We start from the raw sequence: 19,595 nt of genomic DNA, 5'->3' as shown, positions 1-19,595 counted from the left end.
TAGGGCATAGCTTATTAACTTAGGTTTAGTTAATTAAACTGTAAGTTAATTTCTCAATAACTCTCACTAAATGGGTATTCCAAACAGACTTTCTTCAAGTCCAATAACTCTATCCCTTAAATGTTTCATATAGACTTCGTTTAAATCCAGAAAATTTTTTAAAACTTCCTGAAAAATTTAATAAGATTATTTTTCAAATAAACTTATTATTTAATTATTATTCGCATGCCGTATTTTATAGTTGAACTCTCGCTGACCTCCTCGACCAGTCGTTCCTCCCTAGATGACCACTCCAATTGTGAGACATCAGTGCCAGCCGTCGCGGTTCGCCATTGTCATCGCTGCCACCCTCTTCCATCATTTGATGCCATCACCCTAGGAGAGGGAGAGCAGTGGGTCTTTCCATCGCACTTCTATTTTGTGCCCTAGTATCCTCTCATCCATCATTCCTCACGATTAGCATCCTGCTTGGAGCTCAGCTTGGTGACACTGCCATTATCCAGCGCATTGGAGCACCCGATCGATTTGAGACGGGAGGAGGGACCCGATCACTTCATTGGATTTCACCTTGTTCTCTTCATCAGATCACATTATTCTGTAGTAGGGAGTTTGAATATGAAGCTCTTTCACTCATCCATCTCTTTCCCGTGGTCATTGCCGATTGAATCCTAATTCTCTAGCCGGGTAGAAGGAGGGAGCTTTTCTTGTGATCCAAGTTCAATGTTCTATATCCTTATAGTTGCATCTAGATTTCTGCCATCACGTAGTGGTAGATCGCTTTAAGGTAAGACCTCTTATTTGAAAGTTGTGGATTAGGATTTGGGTTTAATTCTCAATTATGAAGGTAATAGTTGTGGATTGGGGTTTAGTTGGAAGGGACAACAGTTTCACTTGCTCTGGCCATTAATTTTGGCAAAGATCTTCTCTAGCAGTGAGTTATCGGCTGACACATTCAGCTTAGGTGAGTTTTGGATTGATTTTATTCACAGATTTAAATCCAAATTTAGATGGTGAAATGGTTGAGATTGTTTAACCTAAATGGATTAAATGATTAGTTAATTGATGAATCATGTATAAACCTAATCTAATTAGGTTGTAATATGATTAAGGTTAATTGGGGGATTAATCCATAATCATGTTTGATTAGAGTTACTCTAATTAGGTGGGGGAGTTATTTAGTTATTTACTTCATATGTAATTAGCTAAATACATTAGATGATCATAGGACTTAGATTCGGAATGAGCGTCTCGAAGTGGGATTACTTAGTACGATCGACAAATAAAGGCAGATATTTCTTCCTTGGCCTCTTTAGTTCTTTGAACTTTGTGCACAGTTATTTTTTATTGATGGATTATGTTGCTTTACCTTAAATCTGTTTCATTTGTTATCCTGCTTGATACTTACATGCTTGACCTTAGAGATGATCTAGTTATTTCATATACAGTCTCGACTTTGAATGTCTATACTCTATTCTGTATACACATGTAGGGTATGCATTGTAGGTGATGTCTTGTTAATTGAGTAAACATACTGATTATGTATATGATGTTGAGTGTACACATAATTGATATGTGTTGTAGGAGTTTATCAGGTTGACTATCCATTTATATGTTGTGAGTGTACACATGTCCGGTATTTACTATTGGAGGATTTATGTTGATTGAACCTATGCCTAGTGTGTACACATGTCTGATGTGTGTTATTTGTAGGAATCATGTTGATTGTACCTACGTTGTGTGTACATGTGTCTAGTGTGATTATTGAAGGTTTCTTGATGATTATATCTATGTGGTTGTCTACATACGTGTCAGGTTTAACTATTGGAGATATCATGTCAATAATACCTGTGTTGGTGATCATATGTGTTTGGTGTAATATTGGAAGTATCATGTTGATTATACCTATGTGGTGGGGGTATGTGTGTCGATCTTTTGTGCATGTGTGTCAGGTGTGGATGTTGTTGGTGCGGTTAGCACTAACGGTCTAACTCAAGTTTTGATGAATGACAAAATAGGTTAAGTTAGTTTCGTTATTATCTAACACTCTGACCGAGTGTGCAGGAGAAGCCCAGACAGGTCGACGGGCTGACCTGATGTCTGGCACGAAGCCCAACTAGGTCGACGGGTCGACCAGATAGCTGGCACGAAGTCCAAATGGGTCGACGGGCTGATCAGACATTTGGCACGAAGTCCAGCTAGGTTGATGAGCTGACCGAATAGCTGGCACGAAGTCTAAACGGGTCGAAGGGCTAACCGGACGTCTGGCAGGTAAGTGAAGGTAAGTCACTGGAGGGGAGTGATTGTGAGGATACATTCGCGGGAAGAGAACATTAGGTGTCGATCCAACTTAGACCCATTTCGGATCTCTAAGTTGAGATCGTGACTAGATTCCAGTCTCGAGGAGACGAAATCTAGCTAATACTCTGTTTGTTAATTTTGAACTGTGCTAACACTTTGTTTTGCAGGATAATATTATTTACATTTTGTCTCGGACTAACTCTTTCTTGCAGGAGAAGGATTTTCTGGAGAAGAGTGGTCCAGGCGCCCGGGAGGGATCCGGGTGCCCAGAGGTGAAATTTCATCCGCAACGTCATTTCACCATGTGGAGCGCCCTGGTTGGCTCTGTTACGTCATATTCAGGGTGCCCTGGAGGTTCCAGGCGTCCCAAACCTCCTATATAAGGAGGGTAAAGGCTGGAATCAACACAACAACTCACGATTCGCTCTCTTGTGCTCCTGTGACGCTGCAAAGACACTCTGACAATGCGCTGCTATTTTTTCTTTCCTTTTGTCAGTATTGTCTTTTTCTATTAGCATTCTTATACTTTAAATTATAAATAATTATTTCAAATTTCTAGTGAATTGTCCATTGAAAGCACCCTTGCATGCGGGCCTTGGAGTAGGAGTCGACACAGGCTTTGAACTAAGTAAAACTACTTGTGTCATTCTTTTCGCATTTATTATTCCGCTGCTTACTCGAGAGTTTTTTTAATCGATATTCACTTCCCTCTATCGAATTTACGATCCAACAAGTGGTATCAGAGCAGGTATCGCTCTGATTTCGTGTAACCACCAATCAGACAGGGGGTGAAACTAGTGTCCCTTTTTTTCTTCGATTTTTAGATTTTTGTAATTTTTCAAACTAGTACTATTACCTTTTTGGAAACTTTTCTTTCATCACAATCAATCTAAATCGGTGCAACACTATTTCAGTTCTTAAATTATTTCTATCTTATCCCGCACTACTAATCCAAGACCTAGTCTTGGGACTTTTTTGTCTATCTTTTTTACTTGTGTGCAGGATGTCTCAAATTGAAAGCTTCAGCACAGTACGCCCTCCCCTGTTCAATGGGGATGATTTTCCATACTAGAAGAAGCGGATGGAGATTTATCTAAAGATAAATTTCGACCAATGGTTCAGCGTCACCAGAGGCTACAAAGCACCGGTCGACAACTCCGGAATCCCACTGGAACCAGAACAGTGGACTCTGGACATGAAGAAGAAAGCGTCAACGGATTTCAAAGCACTCAACATGCTTCAATTCGAACTGATGAAGGAAGAATTGAACCGGGTTGGACCGCACCAGAACGTAAAGGAATTGTGGGACAAACTGATCGAACTGCACGAAAGGACAAGCGATGCCAAGGTAACGAAGCGTGATCTTTTATTAAATAGATTATTTAACATTAAAATGCAGGAAGGAGAGACAGCGAGTCAGCTTCACGTAAGGATCAAGGATATCCTCAACGGACTCCACGTAATAGGACATCATATGGAGAACCGGGATTTAATAAGGTATGCCTTAAACGCTTTTCCATGCAATAATTTGTGGGCATCTATCGTGGATGCCTACAAAATCTCTAAAAATTTATCAAAATTAAAATTAGATGAGCTATTTTGCGAATTATAATTGCACGAGCAAACTAACGCCGAGACCGAGAAAAGTGTAGCTTGGTTTGCAAGTTCATCCAAGGAAAGGACGAAAAACAAGCCTGAGGTTGAGGATGAGTCTGACCAGGACTCTGAAGATGAAAAATACCTGGTGAACCTGGTAAGGAAAATGTTCACCAGGAGAAAGAAAAGCTTCAACAAAAAGGACCTGCAAAAGATCAACTCACCAAACGAACCGAGGAACGTGACTTGTTTCGGATGCAACAAGAAGGGCCACTACATGAACGAGTGCCTGAAACTGAAGAGCGACAAGACAAAGACATCCAAGAAGAAGGCTCTTAAAGCAACTTGGGACGACTCTTCCTCGGACGAATCGGAGGCTAAAGATCAGAAGCACCAAAGCCACCTCGCGCTGATGGCCCTCGAAGAAGAATCGGACGAAGAATCGGAAGACGGGTCAGAACCTGAATCGAGCCACGAGTTCGTACTCATTTCCGAAGGTCCCAAAGAGGTAAACTTTAACTTGAATAGAAAATCTTTTAAAATTATTGCATGTCTGAATAGTAAATTAATTAAATCAGAAAAAGAAAATAAATTGCTCCTTGAGAAAAATCAAAACCTCAAGGAACAAATCAAAATTCAAATCCAACTGAAGACCCAACACTTGAGGAGGAAAATTTAAAAATAGAAGTTAATAAATTAAAAGATCTCTTAGAAAAATTTACAACAAGATCTAAGAATTTAGATCTAATTTTAAATAATCAAAAGGCAATCTACAACAAAATCGGACTTGGCTACAAGTCAAGTTCGAATAAAACATTTAAATCATTAATAACCCAAAACAAACAATCAATTAAAGCTTGGGTTCCGAAAGCGTGTTTAACCACGCAAGTAGGACTTAACCAATACTACATACCTAAAGAAAAAAATATATTATATAAAATCAAATCAAAAAATAAAATACAAACCTAGACCAACAAATTCAAAATCTAAATATTTTAAAACCCACCAAGACTTAGAATATCATCAAGTCAATTATAACTATAAAAAGAACAGACATAAACCAAGAAGCAAAAATTAAATAAAGGTCAATAATTCAGGGGGAGGCTCCAGAATAGCTGGCACATCCGAAACTAACCTACCTAACAGGGTAACCCAAACTAAGCTACCCGGCAAGGTAATTAAGACTAATTAGAAAGAGACTAAGTTTAACTTGACTTATAGTACTAGTGAAGTTTTGGATGATAGTATGTTAGGGAAGCTTAGTCTATGCATGTCTAGGAAGATATTGCTTCGACCTAGTGCATTTGGCTAAGTGGAACTAACTGAAGCTACGCTTTATGGACCTAAGTAGTTAGACCAAGGTTTTGTATTAAGTTTAGTAGATAGGACTATTTGGAAAACCTTGAATGTATGGTTACTCTAATGATGTCTAAGTGACTCACCATAACTCAGAAGTTTATCCAAAGAATGCCTATTTGTTGAGCCCAAAACTAAATCTGAATCTAACACAAAGTTAAACCAAACCTTAAAACTGAACCAAATTTATGTCACAAAATTATAGGATTTCCTGATTGAAAACGTAGATCAGCTGAGATGACTAAGGACTCAATTAAATCAAATTTAATTATTAAATTAATTAAATCAAATCAAATTAAATTAATATAAAATTAAAATTAAAATTAAGTTAAAATTAAATTAAATTAAATTAAATTAAAATCTAATTAAATTAAATTTACTTTAAAATTATTTTAATTCTTTAAAAAAAATAAAAATAAAAACTTAAAAATCATTTTAAAAATTCTTTAAAAACTTTAAAAATTTATTTTAAAAAAACTTTAAAAATTATTTTGAAAATTCTTTAAAAATTTTAAAAATTATTTTAAAAACTTTAAAAATCATTTTAAAAATTCTTTAAAAACTTTTAAAAATTATTTGAAAAACTTTAAAAATTATTTTAGAAAAATTCTTTAAAAACTTTTAAAAATTACTTTAAAAACTTTAAAAAACATTTTAAAAACTCTTTTAAAAACTTTAAAAAAATTATTAAAAACTCTTTTAAAAAAAACTTTAAAAATCATTTTAAAAACTCTTTTAAAAAAACATTAAAAATCATGTTAAAAACTCTTTTAAAAACTTTAAAAATCATTTTGAAAACTCTTTTAAAAAACTTTAAAAATCATTTTAAAAATTCTTTTTCTTTTAAAAACTTTTTAAAGATTTAGAAAATTATTTTTAAAATTATTTTAAAAAAACTTAAAAATTTATTTTCAAAAACTTTAAAAATTATTTTAAAAAGTCTTTTAAAAACTTAAAAAAATAATATTTTAAAAAAAATTCGTTCAAAATTTTAAAAACTATTTTAAAAAGTCTCTTAAAACTTAAAAAAGAAAGTCAAAAATCAGGGGCTGGCGCCCCTGGTATTCCCTTCCAGGGCGCCCGGAAGGGACTTCGGGCGCCCCACCCCAGCTGATCCCTGGCGCCCGGAGCCCCCTATATGTAGGGGGCAGGGGCGCCCTCTCCTTTTGCTCCACATCTTCTTCACTCTTGTCAAGACTCTTTTCGAGCTTTATCGCGAGAGTGCTCAAAATTAAAATTTTATTTCATTCTGCGGTTATACACTGTTGCGAATCAACCGAGGTCGTCATTTCTAAAATTTTATTCACGATGCCTCGGTAAATTTCTTTGTCCCTCCTAAGTTTCCTTTTAAATATTTCACTGATTCTTTTTTCTTAGTATAGTCTTTTTATACAATGTAGAAAATGTTCTAGATATGGTGCTGAGCCCTCTACTGCTAGTATTGATCCTAGGTTCCCTACTGACGAACTTAGGATTAAGTTTGAGTCGACCATCTATATGCCTATTAGGAATAAGTGCTTAGATAGAGAGTTTTTCTTACGTTCCTGTGTTTCAGCTGTAGAGGTCATTAACCACTATAACTTATGAAACCTTGTTTACTATACCAGTTCAGTAAACATAAATCTATGTGCTGAATTTTATAATAAGTTAGTTAGGGTAGATGATCTTACTTATATAACTAGGGTAGCTGGTACGGATATCACATTATCTCCTACCACTATTCAGGACTTCTTAGAGTTACAACCATCTACGTGCCCTTTTTAGTGTTACCCTCCTAGGGATCTACCATTTGGTGATCCCCACTCATACGTTACTCTGGATACGATTTACTCATATTTTTTTGGAGGGGAGCGAGTACCCACTGTGACTATGTTTAGGTCAATAGGCCTTCGAGTTCACGATTATGTACTCTATAGGGTTTTAGTTTTCTGCATCTTACCACTGTCCACTCGCGACATAGCGATGATGCATTCATTTCATTCCTTTCTCTTGTATGCCCTTTGTCATAGATATTAGTTTACATATCTTTCAGACCATTATCCACTCAGCTGGAGTCACCACCAGCGCTTGAGTTCATATGCCATATTGTCATATTTTGACGACATATTTTGCCCCACCTACATATTGACGTCACCCGAGGTGATGTTCGAGCCATGACTGAGTTCGACGTCTTAGGACCTAGGAGCTTCTCTTTAGGAGGTGTCCATATAGATGATGAGAGTGCCCTATCTTGGCGGAGGGGGGCACAACACCAGCCAAACCCAGATGCCCAGGAGGAGGCAGAGCAAGATGAGTTTATGGTCACATTATTCGACGAGGACACTCCAGCCCCTGTACCACCTCCACCTCTAGGTCGAGCACCTCGTCCCGCTCCTCGCACTCTAGGCGATCGAGTTGTCGGACTCGAGATATCCATGACGAGTCTCCATCAGGAGATCTCCGACTTGAGACGAGACGTGAGACAAGATATCTCTGACCTTCGACGTGATCTATCCAGTTCCCAAGAGGATGCCCAGATCCGTCACACTGAGCTGATCGAGATGTTACGTTCCTTGGGATCCGAACCACCCCCTCCTCATCTCGATAGACTTCCTGATCATTATGTATATTCTATTATGATCATTGTATTTTGACCTTGACATTGACTTATGATATTCTGAGCTACTCTGACTTTGGTATATCTCAACTTTGAAAATGATTTATTCTGATAGACTAGGATTACAAAAACTGTTTTCAAAAATAATATTTTCAAATTCTAGGATAAAATCTTTATATTTTCTTAAAATCTTCCATTTCTAGAATTTTAAATGAGTTTTAGCCTTAGACTAGAATAATCCCTTAGAAAGCATGTTCCCCTAGGGATAGTACTTGAGCATCTCACCAACACCCTAGGATTTCCTTGTTTGTGATTGCCAAACATAGAAAGGGGTGAGATGCATAGACAAATTGCCTTGACTTAAGATGCTTATTTTAGTGCATCGACATAAGTCTGGACATTAAATACCAAACAAATATTAATCAAGTTAAGTCATTCAGTTTAGTCAAACACTAACCGATGCCTAGACTTAACTTGACTAACTAAGTGAAAGCTGCTATCCTCTAATAGTCAGTGAGTATCTAACTAGTTAGACAGATTTTGTAATATCATGTTCAGGGGGAGGTTAATTTTTTTTATATACTTATTTTTAAATTTAACTTTTGAAAAATACTTCTTTTTAAATCAAGTCAAAACTTAGTGTTTTAAAATTTCGTTGGATTTTTCAAAATTAGTTTTGAAAGTTAAAATTATTTTTGAAAATTAGCTTTATTTTCAAACTTTAAACTTTTCAAATTTAATTTTGAAAATGATACCTTCTAAACTTAGTTTTTAAAGTTGGTTTTGAAAATTGCACTCTTCATTTTGAAAATTATATTCTACTTAGGTTTAAAAACATATTTTTGAAAATTTATTTTGAAAATTGGAGGTTACAGACTCAAATTTAAAAATAAATTTTACTTAGTTAAGTTTTACAAAAAATTTTGCTTAGTTTAAAAACTTGACTTGTAAATTGAACTTAACCCTAATATTTTTTTTAAATACTATCTGTTGGTCCCTTTGGAGGCCGGCAAGAGGGGAGGGGTGAATTGCCCTACAAGATAAAACAAAAAAAAATCTTTCTCGGATATTCAACTAATTTAAAAGAACTTGTAATTAAAAGGGCAGAGACTAATTAAAACAGAAAATAGACACAGAGGAATTACTTGGTTTGCAATCAGAGGATTGCTAATCCAAGGCAAAGAAGGCGCACTAATTGATTCTCCTCTGGGCGGAGTAGCCTCTTACAGCGTTGAAAGCACAGAAAGAAATAACAAATGAAAGCACTGGATTACAAGTAGTTTCTCTTAATAAATTGCTTTGCTTCTGGACCAAGGCTATATTTATAGCCTTGGTCGGGGCGCCTGGAAGGGTTCCGGGCGCCCTGGGGGGATAAAACTTTATCCCCCAACGTTCAGATCGAGTTTGACTCGATCTGGTCAAAAACCACATTCCGGGCGCCCCGGACCCCAAAAGTCAACTCTGGTTGACTTTTTTCGTCCGGTCGCTCCGCTTCGGTTCAGCTCGTCTCGGTCCGGGTCTTCTGTTCCGGCTCCACTAGCTTGGGTGATCTCGGCCATCCGGAATGGGGCTCACCCGAACCCATGTTCCGGCCTTCTCCTCGAGCAACCTTCCTTCCCGGTTTCTCGTCCCTCGAAACACTGCGCTTCTTCTCGTCCACCAGTGTACTCTTCCGGAGCACCTCGTCCCTCGGACGCACCGAGCCCGTCGGCTCTCTCCCGTGCCGTCCTTCTCGCTAGCCGCGTCTTCCGCTCGACTTCCTGTGTTCCTAAGTTCCTGCACACTTAGACACAAGGGTTAAACTACGCAGGACCTAGCTTAACTTGTTTGATCACATCAAAACACCTCGGGGGTTCCAACACTATCTTTGCAAATTATGTTTATAAATTGCAAAAATCTTTTTGAAAGATTAAGTTAAAATTACAATTATCTTTCTAAAGTTAAATATAGCTACTTTTTGGAAAAGATAAAAGTTAAAAGCTTAAGTTATCTTTCTATGTTTTTTTTTAAACTTCCCCAAGATAATCTGACTTACATTTCTAGATTTTCTTTTACCTTACATTACAAATTGTTCTACGTTAATTTTTTAATGAATGTCAATGGGGGAGGGTTAGGTGGTTTAAGTTAGTTAAACAACCAACAAAAAACAACAAAATTTAAAAGCTAACTTAACAACCCTATGCTTGTTTTTACTTGCATATTTTTCACTAATTTAATCAGGTTGTCATTGCATCAAAAAGGGAAGATTGTTGGTGCGGTTAGAACTAACGGTCTAACTCAAGTTTTGATGAATGACAAAATAAGTTAAGTTAGTTTCGTTGTTATCTAACACTCTGACCGAGTGTGCAGGAGAAACCCAGATAGGTAGATGGGCTGACCTGATGTCTCGCACGAAGCCCAGCTAGGTCGACGGGCCGATTGGATAGCTGGCACGAAGTCCAAATGGGTCGACGGGCTGACCGGACATTTGTCACGAAGTCCAGCTAGGTCGACGGGCTGACCGGATAGCTGGCACGAAGCCTAAACAGGTCGAAAGGCTGACCGGATATCTGGTAGGTAAGTGAAGGTAAGTCACTAGAGGGGAGTGACTGTGAGGACGTGTAAGATATTGTAAAATTTAAATAATAAATATTATTGAATGAAAAATCTTATTAGATTTTTCAGGAATTTTTAGAAATTTTTTGATAATTAAATGGGGTCCGTATGACCCGTTTTGAGGGGATGGATTCGGGGTACAAAGGAAGCTTGTTTTGGATACCCAATTAAGTTGGAAGTTGATTGAGAAACTAATTTAGGGCTTAATTAAATCTAACCTAAGTATTTAATTAAAAACCTAATCTCTAAATTCCCGAATTTTCCCTCCCCTGTTCGTATCCCGATTCTTCTCCCTTCTCTATTCTTCACATCTCCTCCCCTCACACCAGTGATTAGCGATCCTACTCTTCCCCTGTCGACGTCGCCTGCGCAGGCAACCATCGGAGCTTTGAGGGGAAAACAAGTGGTCGATTCTTCTTCCTCACCTCTTGGTTTCCTTTCTCCCGATTGCTCTCTCTTGCGGTTGACCCGACGTCGACAGAGGACAACTCTTCCCGATGGTCTCGGCCTCCTCGCGCCGCTTGAGGACTGTCACTGAAATCTTGAAGGAGCTGAAGCTATCCAAGCCTTCTCCAGTGGACCGATCGCTTCCTCGACAGTTTCTTGCATGTGATCGACGACAATTCGGCGGAGCTAGGGCATGGCGGGGTTCCGGCCGATTGAGCCCCTTTCGGTTCTCCTCCTCGATCTGTTCAATGGAGTATATTCCACATCGTCATCAGTTGGAATGGATCACGCGACACCATCTGGAGGCAACTGATTAAGGTAAGGCAATGCCGGGAATTCTTTGGATTCAAGGATTCTGGTGTAATTGGCTTCTTTTGTTGGGTTCTTTCTGATCTGAGTTAGAGGAAAGCTTCAAATCAACCTAGTGATGGATCTCCCTTGAGCAGATCTTGACCTTCTTCCTCCTTGCAGTTGATTGGGCTCTCGACTGAAGAAATTAAGGTTCAATTGAGGTAAGTGTGGTCTTGTTTGTTAGAGTTCTAGTGAATTCATTGCTGTACAGTTGCTTCATGGACTGATTCCTAAAAGAATTTGGGGTAGGGCTTCTTTGGCAGCGATCGACAGAGGTCTTGTGGGGTTGTGAATGTTGATCTCTTTGGCATATCTCCTGCTGTTGGGGGTCCAAATTGGAGAAGGGTCGGCTAACTAGGTTTTTTGCCAACAACGGAAGGAAGCTATTGCAGAAGTTGTGGTATTTAATCACTGTCCAAATAACATGGGTGAGTTTCTTTAGTGCCTTCGCCTTTGATTTTTCATTTGTTGATAATCTGTTCTTTCAATATTTATCATTGGTTTGCAATTGTATGTAAGGGTTACTTCATTTGGGCATGTGAAATGTGAAGGAGGGTTTTAGATATGATGAGATTTATTATCAGATTTGGTGGTTAGAGGTGGATCATGAGGATGATTATGCATGTTTGATTTATGATGTGTAGTGGATAATAATGGGATGTTGGAGTTTATGATCGGTTATGGATTTGGGATTCATTTGTGGATTTAGTTAATCCTAGTTGGATTAATTTGGGTGGATGAATTTTATAAGATGGATTCATGATTAGCCTATTCTAATTGGATTGTGTGATTAAAGATTATTTGGAGGATTAATCAGAGATCAGAGTTGATTGGAGTGATCCTAATTGGGTTAGGGATTTTATTTAGCTATTTAATTCATATGAATTTAGCTAAATAAAATGTACATATATTGATTTATGCAGGACTTTGATATGGGACGATCATCACGACGTGGGATTTATTTTAGCACGATCGACAAATAAAGGCGGATATTTCTTCCTTGGCCTTTATGTAGTTTGCCTTTGAGCTTAGTGCATAGTTATTATTCGATGGATTAGGCTGTTATACCTTATATCGTGTTCCTTTGTTACTTTTCTGCTTGATACTTATGCTTGATCTTTGAGTTTTCTAGTTATATCATATACAGTCTCTACTCTTGATATCTACTCTGCTATATTCACACGTGTAGAGTATGCATTGTAGGGATTGTCGGGTTGTTTGTATTACCATGCTGATTGTGCATATGATGTGGATTGTACATAGGTTGGTATGTGTTATAGGGGTCATCATATTGACCGTACATTTGCATGTTGTATGTACACACGTGTTGGTTATGTACTTTTGGAGGAATTGTGTTGATTGTATTTTTGTTGTATATACACGTGATTGATGTGTTTTTGCTGGAGAATACACGTTGATTGTACCAATGTTCTATGTACTTGTGTCTAGAGGGATTATTGGAGATTTTTGGGTGATTATACATGTGTAGTGGTGTACATGTGTTTGGTGGGATATGTGGATATATCATTATGATTATATTCATGTTATGGGGGTACTTATGTGGATTTGGGGGTTGCATGGATGATGACGTTGTCCGTATCATGATTATATATATATCATGTTCATCATTCATTGCATTGCTGACGACTATTGTCTCCCTTGTGGTTGAGAGAGTCATCAGTCATTGATAGCTATCCATTCGACCACTGATGGAGAGTGGTAGTTGGAGTGGAGCTAGTCCTGTCGCGTTTACTCAGCCACTCAGTGTTCTGTCAGCCTCAACCACTCTGGAGTAGTGAGTCTTGAGGGTACAGTAGTCAGAGGGCTAGAGATGTGAGTGGTCAGGGACCCTTAGCTATGTAGTTAGATAACTACTTAGTTGACCGTCCACTTTGGCCGCCTATAGTGGTGCATGTACTGGAGTCTAGTACGATTTATTACAGAGCCAAGCCTCTCGGCCATACAGGTTCGTGGTGTCTAGAGAGGTGGCGGGGGTGACCATGGAGCATGCATACGTATTTTTGCATATGATGCATGATGCATCTTTGGAGATATATTTGCATATATGCATAGTAGATACTAGATGCATGTGATTGTGATTATTGCACTTGTTTGAGATATGTTTGTTGCATATGGTTGTCATGCTGCATACATGTAATTTATTTTACATGTATATGCAGTTGTATTTATATTGCACAGGTGTCATGAGTGGGTTTGTTGCAGATCCGATGAGTTTACTGATCATTGTACCATGTGTCGATTCCAGATTGGGTATGTATCTGTCATTATGTTAGTTGTGGTTTATACAATTTATATGTCAGATTATTATGTCAGATATGTTTAGGTGCATTGATTATGATAGTATGATCATGTTCTTTATTCCCTACTAAGACTGTATACTTGTGATCTATATGTTTGTTTAAGAACTATGTACTATCTTGTCTATACCCACTAAGTTACCTATACTCACCACTATATGTATATATTTATATTTTCAGGTAGCTTGTAGATAGTTGGTGTCACTCAGAGTATCCTGTCTGCCAGGTCCTACGTCACATCCGAAGACCATTTTGGGGTTTTGTATATGTTTTATTTGTATTTGGTATTTGCTGTATTTGGTGTGTTGTTGTATTTGTTGTTGTGGTTGTTGTATAAAGCCTAGCAGGCTAGCAGTGTATTAATTTGTGTTGTGTTGGGCTTTCCGTTATCGTTTTTCCACTGTGTTGGTTTTTAATGCAGCCGAGTGGGCTGTTCATTGTATATATATAACTGTGTGGTTGTGTTTTATTATGTTCCAGCCGAGTGGGCTGAATATAAACTGCGTGGTTGTGTATATATTATAGCCGCATGTGGCTGATGTATTTTGTTTGTATTTATGCTTCAGATTGTCACCGGTACAGGGGAGATGTTGTCAAAATTTTTCGGTAGGGACTCCTCTGGAGCGTGACAGGACGCATTTCCGGGAAGGGAACATTAGGCGTTGATCTAGCTTAGACCCATTTCAGATCTCTAAGTCAAGATCGTGACTAGATTCTGGTCTTGAGAAGACGGAATCTAGCTAATACTCTATTTGTTAATTTTGAACTGTGCTAACACTTTGTTTTGCAGGATAATATTATTTACATTTTGTCTCAGACTAACTCTTTCTTGCAGGAGAATGATATTTGAGAGAAGAGTGGTCCGAGCGCCCGGGAGGGATCCGGGCGCCCGGAGGTGAAATTGTATCCGCAACGTCATTTCACCACGTGGAGCGCCCTGGTTGGCTCGGCTACGTCATGTTCAGGGCACCTTGGAGGTTCCAGGCGCCCTGAACCTCCTATATAAGGAGGGTAAAGGCTGGAGTCAACACAACAACTCACGATTCGCTCTCTTGTGCTCCTACAACGCTGCGAAGACACTCTGACAACGCATTGCTCTTTTTTCTTTCCTTTTTTCAGTATTGTCTTTTTCTATTAGCATTCTAGTATACCTTAAATTATAAACAATTATTTCGAATTGCTAGTGGATTGCCCATCGAAAGCACCTTGCGTGCGGGCCTTGGAGTAGGAGTCGACACATGCTCTGAATCAAGTAAAACTACTTGTGTCATTCTTTTCGCATTTATTATTCCACTGCTTACTCGAGAGTTTTTTTAATCGATTTTCACCCTCCCTCTATCGAATTTACGATCCAACAAATGTTAGGTGTTGTTTGGTTCCTTGGATGAGGTAAGTAGACACCTATTGGGTCTATCCATGTCTATAGATTTATGTGATAGATGGTTCATGTACTCGATGTACTTGAGATGATTGAGATGCTGCATTGATGATGATAGTGTTGGTATCATGATTATTTACATCATGTTCATTATTACACTGTATGCTGACAACCATTGTCTCCCTTGTGGTGTGAGAGAGTCATCAATCATATTTAGCGCCGTACACTCGGCTACTCATGGGTAGTGGTAGCTGGAGTAGTTGCTGCTCGTCCTGTTGTCCTCACTTTACCGCTCAGCGTCATACTCTGTCCACCTCGGCCACTCATGAGTAGTGGGTCTGGAGGGTACAATAGTCAGGGGGCTAGAGATGTGAGTAGTTAGGGACCCTGATGCTATGTGGCTAGATAGCTACTTAGCGAACTATCTACCTCGACCACTCTATTAAGGTATCTAGAGGGTAGTACAGTTGTCACTGACCCATTCCTCTCGGCCATAAAGGGGTTGTGTCTTGAGAGGTGGCGAGGGTGACCATGTGGCATGCATGCACATTTTCATATGATGTGCGGTGCATCTGTGGTGATATACCTATATACATATCTTGTAGTTACTAACTACATGTGATTGTGATATGTTGCACTTGTTTGAGCTATGATTGTTGCATATGGTTGTCATGCTTCATACATGTCATTTATTATACATATATATGCTGTCAGTTATATTGGTTAGGTGTTACGAGTAGGTCTGTTGTTGATCCCCGGTGAGTTTACTGATTTTTGTGTCGTATTTGTCAGTTTCAGATTGGGTATATGTATTTATTATGTCAGTTATGGTTATGAGCATTATTTATGTCGTATATGATCATATTCTTTGTTCCCTACTGAGACTGTATATATTGATCTCCATATTTTATATAGACCATGCACTATCTTATCTATTACCCACTGAATGACCCGCACTCACCATCGCATTGTTTTTTTCCTCAGGTAGTAGGTAGATGATTGTGGAGTCATTTGGAGTATTTTGTCTACCGATCCCATGTCACATCCAAGGATGGTTTTGGATTTTGCGACTTACTTTACTTTCTCTACAAATTTATGAACTTGGCATTGTATAATTCGACTCTGTTTTGGATTTTTGCTATGTGGTGTCATGTATTTACCTTGTTGTGTAAGGCTTAGCCGGCTAGCAGTCTGTCATTTTTAGTTTATGGGCTTTTCTTTCATTTTTCATTATGTTTTTAGTACAGTCATATGAGCTATTTATTATACAACTACATGATTGTGATCATTTTGTCATAGCTGAGTGGGTTGTGTATATAACTGCATGGTTGTGTATGTTCCAGTCATGTGAGATGTTGATTATAGCTTATGAGTAGCCTTATGGCATTGTATACATGTATCATTTGTTACAATTACAGGGGAGATGTTGTCCATTTGTCGGGTAGGGACTCCTCTGAGGTGTGACAATTTTGGTATCCAATACTAGAAGACTCAACGTGCCTCTCAACTTATTTTGTAGTAGAGGTTTTGTTAAAGGATCTACTAGGTTCCTTTCAGTGGGATTTTTCTCAATTTATATTTCTCTCCTACTTATGATCTCCCTGATCAAGTGATAGTGGCGAAGCATATATTTAGATCATTGATAAGACCTGGGTTCCTTGGCATAAGCACTAGTCCATTGTTGTCATAGTAAATAATAATGCTTCAGCAATGCTAGGAACCACTCCAAGTTTAATGATGAACATCTTGATTCAAACCACTTCCTTTGCTACTTTAGAAGTTGCAATGTATTCCACCTCAGTGGTAGAATCAACAACAGTTTCCTATTTAGAACTTTTCCAACTAATTGTACCTCCATTTAAGGTAATATGTATCAAGATTGGGACTTGAAGTCATCATTCTCTGTTTGGAAACTGGCATCAATATACCCTCGTATAACCATATCACCTCCTCTATATACCAAGAATAAATCATTAGTTATTCTTAAGTACTTAAGAATTACCTTGACAACCACCTAATAATCCATACCTAGATCAGACTGATTTTGGCTCGTGATATTTAGAACGTACGATATATCAGGCCTAGTATATAATATAGCATACATGATCGATCCTATAGCAGATATATAATAGATTTGACTCATGCGTATTCTCATCTTATGTACTAAAACATAGATTTTGAAAGATGAATTCCATGTCTCATGGAAAGAAAACCTCTCTTGGATTTTTCCATGCTAAACCATTCTAGTACTTTATCTTTGTATGTAGACTGTGAAAACCCAAGTAACCTTCTCGATCTATCTCTAGATTTCTTAATCCCAAGGATATAAATTGTTTCTCCCATATCTTTCATGGAAAATATTTTAGATAACTAAAATTTAACTTACTGTAGAATACATACATCATTTCCTATAAGCAATATGTCGTCAATATATAATACTAGGAATACGACCACACTCCCACTAACCTTTATGTACATGCTATAAGTATCCTGGGTTGGCTTTGATGTGATCAACCAAGTTAAGTTAGGCTCTGCATATTTGATGTCTTGTGTCTAAGTGTGAAGGGATTTAGGAACACAGGAAATCAAGCGAAAGACACAATTGTTGGAACCCCAAGGTTGTTTTTGTAAAATACCAGAAAATAGGCCAATATTAATAAGAGAATTTTTCGGAATTTTTGAAAATTTTTCTGGAATTTTTCGGAGCTCGTACGGAGGAGTTGACGGGGATAAAAACGGGGTCCGGAAAAGCCTGTTTAGGCTACCCCATTTAAGTGAGGAAAAGTTTAATTTCTTAATTCCTTTTCTTTATTTATTTTGCCTTTTCTTTATTTTCTTTTCATCGTTTCCTCTATTTCTTCTTCCCGAATCTGTTTCTTCTCCACGAAACTGTTCGCGCGCCCCTTCTTCTCTGTCGCCGACTCCTTGCCCTAATCGCCGACGCCCCCTCCTCACTGCCGCCGTGACGCCAAGCGCTACTGCACAGAGCCGGCGCCACCGCCGGCCACCCCGTGCCCTAGCCGAGCTTCCTCCTGCCGAGGCTGCGCCCTAGCATCCTCTCCCGCCACCACAGCGCCGCCGCCGAGGACTCGGCTCAAGTCTCTGCCCCAATCTCCAGCAACGCCGTCCCTCTGCCCTACTGTTGCCTGCCAATTTTTCCTCTTGTGCCGATCATCACCGTGCCCTTGCTAGTAGCCGGCGTCGCCCGGAGCAGTGCTGCTCCTCACTGTGCCGCCTCTCCTCTGTTCTTGAGCAATCTTTCGTTGTGGTGGAATTAGGTCACGGTTAAGGTAAGGCAGTGATGAGAAGGTTAGGGATTTGAGGATCTTGATTGATCTCGGATCAGTTTCCTGTTCTGTTGGTTTGATTTGTAGGTTGTTTTAGTAGTAGGATGTTAACAAATTATGTTTGATCTGTGATCTTCTTACCGGCAGCACTCAAACCAGCATCACTAGTGGGTTGGATCAAGAGCAGAGGTTTGAATCAAGGTAAGAAGTAGAGTAATTGTTACATGTTGATGAGTTAGATTCATGTATTGGATTAGGAATATATTGGATTAATCCATGTTTAGGTATGATCTTGATACCTATTGATAATTTATTCATCATTAGGTTGTGTAGAATAATTAGGTTATATGGATTTAGGTTTTGGATTTTTATCAAAAGGGTTGTTTGGGGTTAAGGTAATTAACCCTAATTAACCGTTAGAAAGGTTGAGGGAAATGGTTTAGGGTTTATCCCTAAATTTCTATTTATGATTTATTTAGCTATTTGTTTGTATTCTAGCTAAATAAAAGTAAATGCATTTTTGTTTACACAGGGCTCTGATTCGAGACGGTATCTCGACGTCGGATTGGACATTTCTTATTGGAGGCGGGTACTTTTGACTTTTGTCATTTGATATACATAGTAGTGAATATAACAAGTTGCATTAATTATGTTTCCTATTTGTTCCGGTTAATCACTACCCGATAATTGTTACATGATTGATTGATTGTTTGTTTTGCATCTCATGTATTCCTTACCTGTTGATACATGTTTATAGGGGTAGTGATATACCATACTTTACCATGTTCAGGACCTAGGTTTTATACCTTGTGTACCTTTGATTTGATTTGATTCGTTGACCTATGATGCACTTATATATATATATGGATTAGGTCAGGATATCTTGTGGTTAGTGCCATGCACCATTTGCATGATTGCATGCTGTGCGATAGTTCGCTCCATTATTGTTGAGCACATCACCAGTTACATGGATCTGCACACCCACCACTCATGGGTTAGTGGTCGATTCAGGCAGAGTGTGTTGTTCGGTGCTCCGTTGGTCCACTCATGGGTAGTGTGACCTGACGTGTTATCCAGGATTCCTCCCATCATCGTGTCAGGAGATGAGGCATTCGCTCCCCATTTATGATTTGGGGTAGGAGGATAGGTGTACTCGACAAGATCCGTCCCACCTCCACTCATCGGGAGTAGTGACGACAGTCTGCAGTTATCACCTATCCACTCGGCCTCACTATGTGTGAGATGATCGATTGTGTCGGGGTGACGGGGCCTTGTCGTTAGCATCGTATCGTGATCGTTTATTACTGTGTTTGTGCTTCTGCGTTTATATCTTTGCGTATTGTTTGATACTATGTTTGACATGCATACAATTT

At 38.7% G+C, this 19,595-nt stretch overlaps 1 long non-coding RNA gene across 1 annotated transcript; it reads left to right on the top strand.

Moving 5' to 3' along the window:
• The first annotated feature begins 17,794 nt into the window (after positions 1–17,794).
• LOC121973172 lies at positions 17,795–18,808 on the top strand. Its single transcript, XR_006109406.1, has 3 exons — positions 17,795–18,225; positions 18,370–18,423; positions 18,755–18,808. It is a non-coding gene; the product is annotated as an uncharacterized LOC121973172 (long non-coding RNA).
• The last annotated feature ends 787 nt before the right edge of the window (positions 18,809–19,595 follow it).

The sequence above is a fragment of the Zingiber officinale genome, chromosome 4A (genome assembly GCF_018446385.1).
Source record: "Zingiber officinale cultivar Zhangliang chromosome 4A, Zo_v1.1, whole genome shotgun sequence".
Classification (NCBI taxonomy): Eukaryota; Viridiplantae; Streptophyta; class Magnoliopsida; order Zingiberales; family Zingiberaceae; genus Zingiber; species Zingiber officinale.
Note: the sequence above shows the minus strand (reverse complement) of the source record. Positions and strands in the feature narration are given on the sequence as shown.